Below are 14,286 nucleotides of genomic sequence, written 5' to 3' on the forward strand. Positions count from 1 at the left end.
GCTTGCCATAACAAAGGGGTTGAAAACTAACTTAAGACATTTCAGCTTTTCATTTAGAAAAACCATAATTCCACTTTGACATCATGGGGTATTATGTGTAAGCCAGTGACAATACATCTCTATTTAATCAATTTTAAATTCAGGCTGTAACACAACAAAATGTGGAAATATTCAAGGGGTGTGAATACTTTCTGAAGGCACTGTAAATATGTTGTGGGTAAAAATAATTCAGCTATGATAAGTCAAGTCAGACAAACCTGACTAAACTATTTTGATGTGCATTGTAGGTGTTTGTTAGTGTAGGTATATTTAGTAAGTCTATAATGGTTATAAAGCGCTGTTGGATGTAAGTCTTAGAATGAAAAATCCCATTTTGTGTTTATTAAACAAAGTTAGTTTAAATACACCATATGAAAACCACACAAACATGTTTGAACTAAAAATCTGCATGTACTTGATAAATTGCCTTCATTTTCTTATTAAAAAATGTCAAAACCATAGTTGAATGGAAGTAATGAAACAGGCATTCGTGAACATGGTTTAGCTTACAGTACAAACAATATTTAACAGACTTTAGGCTTAGAGTGCCTTTGGAAAGTATTCAGACCCCTTGACTTTTTCCACATTTTGTTATGTTACAGCCTTATTCTAAAATTGATGAAATTGTTTTTTCCTTCATCAATCTACACACAATACCCCATAATGACGAAGCAAAAACCGGTTTAGAACTGTTTGCTAATTTATTACAAAAACAAAACTGAAATATCACATTTACATACGTATTCAGACCCTTTACTCAGTACTTTGTTGAAGCACCTTTGGCAGCAATTACAGCCTTGAGTCTTCCTGGGTATGACACTACAAGCATGGCACACCTGTATTTGGGGAGTTTCTCCCATTCTTCTCTGCAGATCCCCTCAAGCTTTGTCAGTTTGGATGGGGAGCGTTGATGCACAGCTATTTTCAGGTCTTTCCAGAGATGTTTGATCGGGTTCAAGTCTGGGCTCTGGCTGGGCAACTCAAGGACATTTCGAGACTTGTCCCGAAGCCACTCCTGCATTGTCTTGGATGTGTGCATAGGGTCGTTGACCTGTTGGAAGGTGCACCTTCGCCCCAGTTTGAGGTCCCGAGCGCTCTGGAGCAGGTTTTCATCAAGGATCTGTTTGTACTATGCTCCGTTAACTTTTCCCTCGATACTGACTAGTCTCCCAGTCCCTGCCTCTGCAGCCAACAAGTGCTCAGCATATGTGGGAACTCCTTCAAGACTGTTGGAAAAGCATTCCAGGAGAAGCTGGTTGAGAGAATGTCAAGATTGTGCAAAGCTGTCATCAGGGCAAAGGGTCTCTACTTTGAAGAATCTTTGTTTAACACTCTTTTGGTTATTACATGATTCCATGTGTTATTTCATAGTTTTGATGTCTTCACTGTTATTCTACAATTTAGAAAATAGTAAAAATAAAGAAAAACCCTTGAATTAGTAGGTGTCCAAACTTGACTGGTACTGTATGTAAATAAGGTATGTTTTTTATTTGTAATACATTTGCAAAAATGTCTAAAAACCTATTTTCACATTATGGGTTATTGTGTGTAGATTGCTGAGGATGTTTTTATTTAATCCATTTTATAATAAGGCCGTAATGTAACAAAATGTGGAAAACGTCAAGGGGTCTGAATATTTCCCGTAGGCACTTATATATCACACACTGTCTGGATGCAATATTCTACTCAGGAATATTCAACACCGAAATCTGTAACTCTCGTTATACCAAATGCATCTCTAGTTCTTTTCTGCTGACAACAATACATTCATCTTTGTCTTTAATGCAAGGTTTGATCTAAACTTGGAGCAGAATGGTTACTTTCTATGTTATAGAGTGGAATGTTTTTTCTGCTGGTGCATTCTGAGGTAGCTCCGCCCTGAGAAACTTTTCCCGCAGTGCGTAGAGGCAAACGACCTCGCTCCCGTGTGGACCTTCAGGTGAATCTTCAAATGGTGCTGGTGGGAGAACCTCTTCTCACACTGGGGGCAACTGTAGGGTTTCTCCCCTGTGTGGACCCTCTGGTGCCTTTTCAGGCTGGAGGAGTGGGAGAAACTAGCCTGGCACAAGTGGCAGCCGAATGGTTTCTCCCCCGTGTGGACCCTCTGATGCCTTTTCCCCCGTGTGGACCCTCTGATGCCTTTTCAGGTCACCAGTCTGGGCAAAGCGCATCTGACACTGGGTACAGCTGAAGGGTTTTTCCCCTGTGTGGACCCTCTGGTGGATCTCCACCTTCTGGAGGCAGCTGAAGCCTTTGTTACAGAACATGCAGAGGAACTGTTTCTCTTTGCTATTGCCTGATGTGGCTTCCCCTCCCTCAGCCTGGGCTCTAGCCATGTCGTTTGAGTTGAATATCTGATCAAATAGAACACGGCCATGTGAATCGGAAGGCCCCATTGACGTGTACACTGGGTCACCATCCCTGAATGCGTGCAAAGTGGAGTGGGTTGTGACATTTGGATTTGTCTCTAAGCTTTCCCTGTAATCTAAGAAGACTCTGTCCTGTGAGTGTCCGTCTCCAAGGTGACGATCTCCATTCCGTGTGGGAGGAACGTCGCCCTCCACTTTCACAGTCACTTCATCTACGACCAGACCCTCCCCTTTCTTATCTAGGCACCCTTCAGAGTATACACTACTACTGTACCGGTTCCAGTCCCCTCTAGACAGATCAGTCTGTGTCTCTAAACGCAAGGGCATGTTGCCAGGGTCCATCTCTTTAATGTAAGAACAAGACGGATCATCACTGCCTGTGTCTAACGCGTCACGATCCCCATCTCCACAGGAATGATCCGTCCTCTGGCTCTGACGAAATAATGGTAAGTACTCTGAGCCAGGAACAGTAGGACAGCCCAGCGGCCCCAGCCCCAGTCTCTCTGGGTGTGTAAAAGCCTTTTGGTTACAGTTAAAGTCTCTTTGTCTGTCTCTGACTTGAGGTCGGCGTTCGGCATTCCACTGACCGCCGTGATACTGCGTCTGGTCCTGGGCTGGGGCATGGCGGTGGTAGATTGGTCCCCCGTGTCTACAGTCTGGATTTCTCTGCTGTGTTGTGGGTCGTCTACTTCAGTCCTCCCCTTCTTGACCAGAGACGATCCTCCAGGACCTGCAGCCTCTCCATCTGCAGACTGACACAAGAAGGGAGGGGGTTATTACCGGTACATGAGTTAAATTCTATAACAATGTCGTAGGTGTTGAGATAATAGGCATAATACCAACTCAGAGATGGCGCAAGTGGGGCACCTATCTAGGATAGATAAACAGGTGCATTATGAGTGTCTGATTAGGATGTCGTGACCTGTAACGTGTAACACCCGAGTAAAGGATTATGATCGGAACTTATTTAAACTCTCTGACGTGAGTTATTCACATATACAGTTGAAGTCGGAAGTTTACATAAACCTTAGCCAAATACATTTAAACTCCGTTTTTCACAAATTCTGACATTTAATCCTAGTAAAAAATTACCTGTCTTAGGTCAGTTAGGATCACCACTTTATTTTAAGAATGTGAAATGTCAGAATAATAGTAGAGAATTTAAGATTTTATTTCTTTCATCACATTCCCAGTGGGTCAGAAGTTTACATACACTCAATTAGTATTTGGTAGCATTGGCTTTAAATTGTTTAACTTGGGTCAAACGTTTCAGGTAGCCTTCCACAAGCTTCCCACAATAAGTTGGGTGAATTTTGGCACATTCCTCCAGACAGAGCTGGTGTAACTGAGTCAGGTTTGTAGGCCTCCTTGCTCACACACACTTTTTCTATAGGATTGAGGTAAGGGCTTTGTGATGGCCACCCAGTACCTTGACTTTGTTGTCCTTAAGCCATTTTGCCACAACTTTGGAAGTATGCTTGGGGGTCATTGTCCATTTGGAAGACCCATTTGCGACCAAGCTTTAACTTCCTGACTGATGTCTTGAGATGTTGCTTCAATATATCCACATAATTTTCCCTCCTCATGATGCCATCTATTTTGTGAAGTGCACCAGTCCCTCCTGCAGCAAAGCACCCCCACAACATGATGCTGCCACCCCCGTGCTTCATGTTTGGGATGGGGTTCTTCGGCTTGCAAGCCTCCCCCTTTTTCCTCCAAACATAACGATGGTCATTATGGCCAAACAGTTCTATTTTTGTTTCATCAGACCAGAGGACATATCTCCAAAAAGTACGATCTTTGTCCCCATGTACAGTTGCAAACCGTAGTCTGGCTTTTTTATGCTGGTTTTGGAGCAGTGGCTTCTTCCTTGCTGAGCGGCTTTTCAGGTTATGTCGATATAGGACTCGTTTTACTGTGGATATAGATACTTTTGTACCTGTTTCCTCCAGCATCTTCACAAGGTCCTTTGCTGTTGTTCTGGGATTGATTTGCACTTTTCGCACCAAAGTACGTTCATCTCTAGGGGACAGAATGCGTCTCCTTTCTGAGCGGTATGATGGCTGCGTGGTCCCATGGTGTTTATACTTGCGTACTATTGTTTGTACAGATGAACCTGGTACCTTCATGCGTTTGGAAATTGCTCCCAAGGATGAACCAGACTTGTGTAGGTCTACATTGGAAGACTGTGAATATCCTCTGGATGGTGTGGGCAGGACACATAATGAGGAGATGGGGAAGACCCCACCAGGGCAGTTATCTCTGCCGACCGTGCCTCCACAATTTCAGGAGGACATGGAAGAGGAAGGAGAGGCCCTGAGGCTCCCAGAGGTGCCCAATATGCTACCACTGTGCCAAACTAGGGCAAGAAAGGAAAAAAAGTGTTGATAATGTAAATAGGTATATTCCCTGTGGTATTAAAATGGTATGAAGTGCTCAAGCTAATTCTATACGAAAAGGAAGGTGTTGAGATAATGGGCATAATACCAACTCGGAGAAGGCGCTGGCGGGGCACCTAGCAAGGATAGATCAATCAATCAAATTTTATTGGTCACACACACATGGTTGTGCTTCTAGTTCCGACAGTTCAGCAATATCTAACAATTCCACAACAAATACCCAATACACACAAATGTAAGTAAGGAACGGAATTAGAATATATGGATGAGCAATGTTAGAGCGGCCTAGGCTAAGATAGATAGTATAGAATACAGTATATACATATGAGATGAGTAACGCAAGATAGGATGTCGTGACCTGTAACATGTAATACCTGAGTAAAGGATTATTCTTGCATCTTATCTAACTCTCCAATGTGAGTTATTCACACACACATATTAACAGTAGGGAAGTCTCACAAGCTCCCCTATGTACATGTATGCAAGTGAATAGCTGAGGGGAGCCTTTCTGAAATATACAGGCCACATTTGAGTTATAAAGTAACTGTAATTTTTGGTGTAACACTATTACACTAACCTCTATCACGATAACATGCTGGGTTGAGGTTCCACTCCCCTCATCAACAGTGATTGGTTGGTCATCTCTCCATGTATTGTGTCCCGCTGGCTTCACAAAGCTCCTGTGGCCTCCAGTGAGATGTCCTTCACCTGAGAGAGTGATTGGGGAAAAGAGGTGGTTAGGTTAACTACTGTTAATGTTCAACGGTATATTGATGCTGTCTAGAATTGGCAAGGTAACACTTCTCATAACTACTTGATATACTCTTAATTGATTGATGTAGGCCGATTATGTTCCATCCATCACCTTGTTTTCAATTAGTAAATAATAAGAAATACAGTAAATCAAGGATCTGGTTACAATATGATATTGTGTCTTTGCGCAAGTTAGCCAAGTAATCAGGGGATTTGCATTCTATCAAAAAACTGACCAAGACCCAATTATGGGTTACACATCTGAACACATGTGCAGAGGGGAACGGGGCGACAGGCACTGAGCTATATATGAACGGCGACCTGCTCCGCAGCCTCCCGCAAAATGTACCTCTTGCCATTCCTCTGTTTCGGTCGAGGGTCTTGACACTTCTGGGACGAATGGTGAGGACGCGCTCTCGCATTGTCCTCTCTGCGCGCTCCCGTGCCACCTTCAGTTCTAGTAGTTTCCTTCGTAATGCCCTGTTTTCTTTCTGGCTTTGAGTTATTTCCAAACGAAACACTGCATAGTCGTCGTCAACGAGTTTACATATCTCTGCCACGGCTGCATTCGCTAGAACCTCCATGATGGAGGCTATTTGAGTGTGAAAAACCATACAGTTAGCCATTGTTAGCTAACGTTAGCAGCTAGTGTTACCTAGATAACATCTACCAACCAAGTCCTGTCTATAACGCTAATTAAAGAATACATGGGATATGTGATGCTGCGCAGTTAAATGAGCCATATGTTGAGTTCCATGGTATTTATAAATGTCGAAATATCAATGAAAAAACGCTAATGTGTAAATTGTTCTTGGTCATTGTTTACTTCCGTACACACTGAAGAGAAAGGATGTTATTAGTTGGTGTCTTCTTCGTGTAGCTTTCCAGCAGACTAGACGCTGTGTTGCTTATTGCTGCCTTTCGCAGCTCGGATGGCGGATTGCACCTTTTTGGTAAAAAAAAAAAAAGTAATGGGAAAATCATCAAGGTCACTGTTGCTTCTACATTGATACAGTTTTATCATAAAGTTACTGGTCCCCTCCCCATGTCAAACACTTGGATTCATTATTTAGGGGTTAAGGTAACATCACCTTAACTCTCATTTTCATTCAACATGATATTCTGTTATCTAATTTAAATAAGTACTGCCTTGTAACCAACACCATAAAAGCCGTGTTTGCAGAGGAGCGTGGTTTATATTGCTAGATAGCTACTCCACTGGTGCCAAAATTTGACAGTGAGGTGTCAGCAAATATAATTAAAAGTTTACCCTATTAATATATGGCAAAGATATTTCTATGTTTCCCTTTTTTGCTGTGCCTGGGGTTCGCTAGTTACGGGCTAGCTAGGTCTTCAGCCTGCATGGAGTAAAAGGGTCGTTCAAAACTCAAACGCAGTTGTCAGGTCAACACACCCGTCAGTGCTGCTGTGAACTGCATCACGAGAGACATGCCAAACGGGAGATGTATAACAAAAAAATTGAGATGATATTACTGCAACACTTCTCCCTGCATCCAAGTTGCTTGATATAGGTGTTTCAAAGAGCTGTCAGTCAAGGCAAGCTCATTAATATAAGCTGCCCACACACCCAACCGGTCTTTTCTAACTTCCTGGTAGTTTAGTTTTAAAATATGTTTCAGAATGACTGTTCAGGACCTCTAAATTGCACCACCATCTAACCCTGCACCTATACACTCTCCCCAAAACCCCACCACCCCATCCCACTACTTTGGCCCTAAGAGATCCTACATCCGGCCGTCAGCCTTGAAGGATGGAACCCCTTCTCTGAAAACTCCCTGTACATTTTCTGCACAAAAATCTCTCACACCCAAATATTTCTCTGCAACTACCACATCTATCTTCTGTGATTTCTACTCCATCAGTGCAGTGCGGTTGATCAACATGGCTATCAAAGCAGGAAATGCAACCTGACAAAATCTCATACTCTCTGGATCTCTCCCTTTAGGCATCCGAGCAGGTTGAGCCCTGAGCAGCGAAGAATCCACTTCCTCTGGGTGGAGGATGCACAAAAAAAATCTAAACAATTCCAGTTCTCGAAACTTACACTGATATAACCCTTCCCAGTTTGTCCTTTTAACCAGCTTGACACGACGTATGGGTCGAACCAAAATCAGTCCCGTGTGGCTGTTGGTAGAGCATGGTGTTTGCAACGCCAGGGTTGTGGGTTCGATTCCTACGGGGGACCAGTACGGAGAAAAAAAAATGTATGAAATGTATGCATTCACTACTGTAAGTCGCTCTGGATAAGAGCGTCTGCTAAATGACTAAAATGTAAATAAATAGGTGACCAAATCTGTTAACATGATAATTCATGTTCTTTTGATTTGTTGACTTTTTATTTTCTTGTTTATCATTTAGAATTAATGTAACGATGTGCGCTGAGAGTCGGGAAGTTCAGGGAGTGAGTGTTTTAATAAATAAATGCAACATAACACGAACAACGCAGACTAAACACTGGAACAGAAACAATGACACCTGGGGAAGGAACCAGAGGGATATATAGGGAAGGTAATCAGGGAGGTGATGGAGTCCAGGTGAGTCTGATGATGCGTAGGTGCGCGTAATGACGGTGACTGGTGTGCGACATAACGAGCAGCCTGGTGACCTCGAGGCCGGAGAGGGAGCACACGTGACAATTAGTGGTCTTCGTTTCATCAGCTTCCTTACAAGTTAGAACCTATAGGTTTCCGTCCTTTCCACAGATGGGATCTAGCCAGCCATTGTTTTTATGTCATTTAGGGTAATTTTTCTAAACAAGTCTTCTCCTGAGCTTGAAAGATACTGCTCATGAAAAGGTTTGAAGTATAATGTAATAGGCAGTGGATGCTTCGCTGCTCAGTGTAATAGGAAGTGGATGCTTCGCTGCTCAGGGCTCAACCTGTGTCATGCTTTGCTCTCTGGAACAGGGAGCCGCTCAAAGGGGTGATCAGTGGGTTAGTGTTGCGTGAAGAGGTGGATCAAATGAAAAATAATATTTGTGGAGTTTGTGACGCTCGCCATTTGGTGAGACGTACAGTAGACCTGGTGGCAATGGTGAGACTGAGAATACCGTCTGTCTTGTTGAGCTTTGACAGAGTTTATACCTGATAAGGTCAGGTTATTTGTACATAAAGGAATAGGTACCACCTGACTATGTCAAATAATGTTTTTGGGGGGGAAGGGGGTGTTACACGAAAGAGGGACAGTATTTTTGTTATGAATAGAACAGACAAATTCAGAGGGGGAATATAGTTACTTCAATGACAATATTTTGGGTGTGCCAGCACACCAAAAAATAAGTCTGTTTCATGTGAGAAAGACCGCATACCCAGATGCTCAACTGAGGGACTTAGTAATCCAAAAAAACCTCTTACCCCAAGACACTTCACATGATAACTATAATATGTCAGCTAAATAATGGTTATTAGATATCCCCTGCGTATATCTTAAGCCACACTGCGACAATTTCTCCCCGTTGTGAACACTCCTATGTCTGATAAGGTTACTCTGGAAGGGGAAGCTCTTGTAAAATAGTTTGCACTTAAAGGGCCTCTCCTTGGTCTGAACGGTCTGGTGCTTCTTCACATAAGTCGCCTCAGTGAAGCGCTTCCCACACGTGGGGCAGGCGTACAGCTTGTCAGCGTCTGTCCTAATGCCTGGCTTCCCACATTGTGACCCAATGACACCAGAGGAGGTAGAAGCAGGAGCCACCACCTTCAGGTGGTTAGTCTTTGAGCTCCCTCCTTGACCTCTAGTCATTGTTTGGGTGGACTACACCATATCTTTGCGTGACTCCAAGTTTACCTTGATACGATGGTTATTATATCACGATCTGCGCATAATGGATCATCCTGAGTCATTGCAGATAGCCTTGGAGATGGCTTTGGAGAGGGAGCTGGTGTGGGCTGGGGCTTCAGCTGGGGCTTTGGTGTGGGTGCAGGGAGACAGACCCTCTGTGCGGGCTGTGGGGCAGAGCAGCCCAGAGCCAGAAAAGCCTGCATGGGTGGCTGAAATGACAGAACTCATTCGTGCTGTGTCGCTACAGGCAACACAAAACACACGCCCTGGTCCCAGGGTCTGCTGGGGTTGTAGCCAGCCAGGCCATCTGCGCCGGGATTGCCCCATGTCCCCCAGAGCTCAGGGAAACGTCTCGGGGTCCGCATAGACCGGTAGGCTTTCTGTCCCAACCACCATCATCTTCAGGAGGAGCCCACCGGCACAGACGGGGAAGCAAGGCTTCACTTCCCCCAGAAGCAGACGAGGGCAAGCGGATGGAGCCTGTTGTTGTGGTGGGCTTTTGTCATGTCACTGTAGAGGGGGTGCCTTGCTCTGCCCTGGTGGACACTGGGTCCACAGTAACTCTGGTGAGGCAGGATATTGTGCCAGGTTGGACTCAGTGTGAGCCCACAACTGTGCAGCTCCGCACAGTCACAGGTGAGCTGGCACCATGAAAGGGAAGGGAATAATGGCTCTGACAGTAGGGGGCAGGTCTGTGTGTCATCCTGTGTGGGTGGCAGCAGTTAGACCTAAATGGGGGCACACTGAGCTTCCAGGGAGGGCCGGCAATCACCATGGCCCCCCATAATGTCACATTCACTCAACCCAACAAACCCTTTACTCCAACAGTTAAAGCAGCAGAGACTCATGGCTGCCCCCCCTCCCCCACATCTGTGTGTGACTTTTCCCCAGCCCAAGTCACCTATGGCTGTGTGTTACATTCCCCCAGCTACCTCCATGACACATCTCTCTGTGAGCCTGGGCCGCGCCCCCCCAGTCCAGCTACCCCAGATGGGAGAGGACACTGTCTGCAGTGAGGGAGATATGGGGGAGGAACTATGTTGGTCTTGACCCAGAGCAGCAGGAACGGTTGTAGCAGTTGCTGTCTGAATTCAGAGACAGCTTTGTGCTGAGTGAGGAAGAGGTGGGTCAGACTCATCTGGTGCAGCATGAGATCGACACAGGTGATGCTCGACCCATCAAGATGCGTCCCCGCTGTATCCCGCTGGCACGCCAGGAGGCGGCAGACAAGGCTGTGTTGGAGATGCAGCGGGCAGACTTCATCGAGCCCTCAGGCAGCCCCTGGGCGGCGCCAGTCGTCATGGTTCCTAAGAAAGGGAGCAAGCTGAGGTTCTGTGCGGACTACAGGTGGCTGAATAAGGTAACCAGGAAGGACTCATACCCCATATCGATGAGTCGCTGGACCTGGTTAGGGGGTCCTCCTGGTTCTCCTCACTAGACCTCCGCAGTAGCTACTGGCATGTGCCCCTCTCCCCAGAGGCCAGACCCAAAACTGCGTTCTCCACTAACAGAGGACACTGGCAGTTCAAGGTCCTGTGCTTCTGCCTGTGCAACGCTCCAGCTACTTTTGAGCGTTTGATGGACAGGGTGCTGGATGGCATCCCCCGACAGCAGTGTCTGGTATACCTCGATGACATCCTGGCCCATGGCAGCTCCTCCCAGTCAGCCCGGATGGCGCTGCGGCGTGTGCTGGAGCTGGTGGCTGCCGCAGGTCTGAAGCTCCACCCTGAGAAGTGCCACTTCATGAGAGAGGCGTCCTTCTTGGGCCAAAGAGTGGGGAAGGAGGGGATCAGCACCATGGAGGACAAGGTGGGGGCTGTCCGAGACTGGCCTACTTCAGCAAAACATTTGACAAACATGAGCGCCACTACTGTGTCAGCTCTTGGCTGTTGTGGCTTCCGTCAAACACTTCAAGTACTACCTGGGTGGCCTGCCCTTTACTGTGAGGACTGACCACTCTGCTCTCCAGTGGCTCATGTCTTTCAGAGAGCCAGAGGTGCAGGTGGCTCGCTGGTTGGAGGAGCTTCAGCTGCATGACTTCACAGTGGTGCACAGGGCAGGGGCATGCCACTCCAACGCCATGTCCCGTCGGCCCTGTACTGCAGACGGCTGCCGCCACTGTGAGCAGAGAGAGGGACGGGAGAGAGAGCTGTGTGCAGAGGAGGGGGTCTGTGCCACAGTGTGTCGGGCGTGCAGGCCTGTCTGCTGTGAGCTGCAGACTGTCGACGTGGCTGAATGGGGGCAGCAGCAGGGACGGGACACAGATCTACAGCCAGTGCTACAGTGGGTAGAGGCGCAGGTGAGGCCACCATGGGAAGAGGTAACAACGCTCTCACTCGCGACCAAAGGGTTGTGGTCAAAGTTTGAGAGACTGCGGCTGGCTGATGGCGTGCTACAGCGGGCATGGAAGGAGTCAGCTACGGGAGAGGAGAGGAGAGGTGGCAGGTGGTGGTCACAAAAGCGTTGCGGGAGGCTGTGCTCCAGAGTACCCATGGGGGGGGGGGACTGGACACTTTGGGGTCACAAAAACACTCCGCCGCCTCTGTCAGGGCTTTTATTGGGGGCAGCACAAGAGGGATGTGGAGGACTTTTGCCGCCGCTGTGACAACTGCACAGCGAGAAAGGGCCCCCCAGGCCGCTCTCATGCTCAGCTCCAACAGTTCCCAGTGGGGGCTCCCATGGAGAGGGTGGGAGTGGATGTAGTTGGGCCGTTCCCCACCACAGACAGTGGAAACCGCTGGGTGCTCACGGCCATGGACTATTTCACAGAATGGCCTGAGGCCTGCTCCGCCTAACCAGGAGGCAGAGACCATCGTCGAAGCCCTGACAGCGGGGATGTTCAGCAGGTTTGGAGCTGCAGAGTCCCTCCACAGCGACCAAGGCAGAAACTTTGAGTCCCCTGTGTTCGCCACCATGTGTGAGGCTGCACTACTCCTCTCCATCCTCAAAGTGATGGCCTTGTGGAGGGCTTCAACAAAACGCTTGGACAGCAGCTGGCCATCGTCTCTTCCAAACACCAGCATGACTGGGACAACCACCTGCCTATGGTCCTCATGGCATGCCGCTCCGGTGTCCAAGACTCCACCTCCTGCATGCCTGCCCTCCTCATGCTGGGGAGAGAGATCCGCACCCCTGCGGAGATGGCGTTTGGTCTGCCCCTGGATAGCCCTCATGTTCCCCCGCGGCCGGAGTATGCCCGGAGACTCCAGGAACACCTGGAGACAGCCCACAACTTCGCCAGAGAGCAGCTGGTGAATGCAGGTGTCAGGCAGAAAAGGAACTAGGACGTGCACACCCAGGGAAGGCACTTTGTGGCTGGGGAGCTGGTCTGGGTCTACAGCCCCCTAAGAAAAAAAGGCAGATGCCACAAGTTGGACAGTCACTGGGTGGGACCCTGCAGCGTCCTGGAGAGGGTAGGGGAGGTAGTTGGGCCGTTCCCCACCACAGACAGTGGAAACCGCTGGGGGAGAAAGGTGGCACTGCACCGGGACAGGTTACAGAGGGGCCACTTCTCCCCAAACCCCAGGGACCCCCACAATTCCCCTCTCTGGCAATGACATTCTCCAGGCACCCACCCCCAGGTGCCGCAGACAAGGCTCCAGACAGCCCACTCCCCCTGACTCCCTCCCTGTGTCACCGTGTGGCTCCCCGGAGCCACGGACTGTATTCCCCGTTCCCGCTTCCTTGTCCCCCATATCCCTTCCTTCATCCCCTGGGTCCCAGAGGGGCAGCCCCCTGCCACGGATGGAGCCCCCTGTTTCACATCTGGACACTCTGCGACCATCACGGCCACGCAGGCAAAGGAGACCTCCGGGTCGCTTCAGAGACTTTGTTTGTTCCCTCGGGGACGAGGGACTTTGTGGTGGGGGGGCTGTGTAGCGACCCGCACAGACAGCTGTGTGTTATGTGTTAGGCTATTAGTGGGTTGTGTTGTACTTACCAGTGTTCGCGGGGTCCGACATGCCAATCAACCTGCTATCTGCCAATCACGGGAATGCCTGGAATGTTCTGATTCCGGTCATCCTGGCGGTTGGTGGAGTGGCGTGGAGAGGGGGTTGGGCAGGGGGATGGAGCATTGGAAATTAAGACCAGGTTTAGCAATTGTTCTCTCTCTTACGTCTGGCCTTCACAAGAGAAGGTCACGGTTGGTTTGTGGGTATCTTTCATTTATTTGGCGTGGGCTACGACCAAACAGTAGCCTGTGCAAAGTTGGGTTAATAAACCTTCAATTCGTAAACTCAACCCTCAGTCTGTACAATTGTTACTTTATAATCTAGTCAGGTCATTACAATACTGAACAGAAAGGATGTTATTGGTTGGCGTCATAGCTCAAAGGGCGTAACTAAATAAAACGTGTATGTGCGCTGTTCTTATCTCATGTTCAAAATAACTGGGATCTCGGAAAAATACGAGGTCAAATCCTGACGTCAGTGATTTTCAGGTCAGAAAGTCGGAGCTGGAGAAAGAGGGCCGAGTTCCGAGTTGGATGACCGTTCAAATTGCTGTGTCCCTTCTAGACAACCATCCCACTCACTCATTGTTTCTGTTTCAATGTAAGTCAATGAAGTAGGCCACACCCAAATGCAATCGCATTGATGTCTATGGGAGCCACCCCGTTAAGTAGACAGTGTAAGGCTCGGGCGTCGTGAGTGAGGAATCAAACGCAGGAAGCAGCGAGCACAGGGTAGTGGCTTTTTAATGGATCAACAGGCGAGCACACACAAGCCACCCCAAACAGCGAATAACGCGCACACAAAATAAAGTGCCCCAAACACAGGGGAAAACACATGCGGCGCAAAAACAAACACACAAGCGTAAACACAAGCACAAACGGGAATGACAATCCCGCACAATGAGAAGGCGGACCAGCTAATACTAATAGCCCCGCTAATCACCCCCACTAAGAACAGGTGCACACAATCACAAAA

The 14,286-nt window shown here is 47.9% G+C and overlaps 1 pseudogene across 1 annotated transcript; it reads right to left on the reverse strand.

Moving 5' to 3' along the window:
• Window positions 1–353: 353 nt before the first annotated feature.
• On the reverse strand, window positions 354–6,431 carry LOC106609870 (uncharacterized; annotated as a pseudogene). Its single transcript, XR_014393039.1, has 3 exons — window positions 5,910–6,431; window positions 5,385–5,515; window positions 354–3,160 (listed from the first exon to the last, which is right to left on the reverse strand). The product of XR_014393039.1 is annotated as an uncharacterized LOC106609870 (transcript).
• Window positions 6,432–14,286: the final 7,855 nt, after the last annotated feature.

This window comes from Salmo salar, chromosome 08, assembly GCF_965601325.2.
Source record: "Salmo salar chromosome 08, fSalSal1, whole genome shotgun sequence".
NCBI classification, from domain to species: domain Eukaryota; kingdom Metazoa; phylum Chordata; class Actinopteri; order Salmoniformes; family Salmonidae; genus Salmo; species Salmo salar.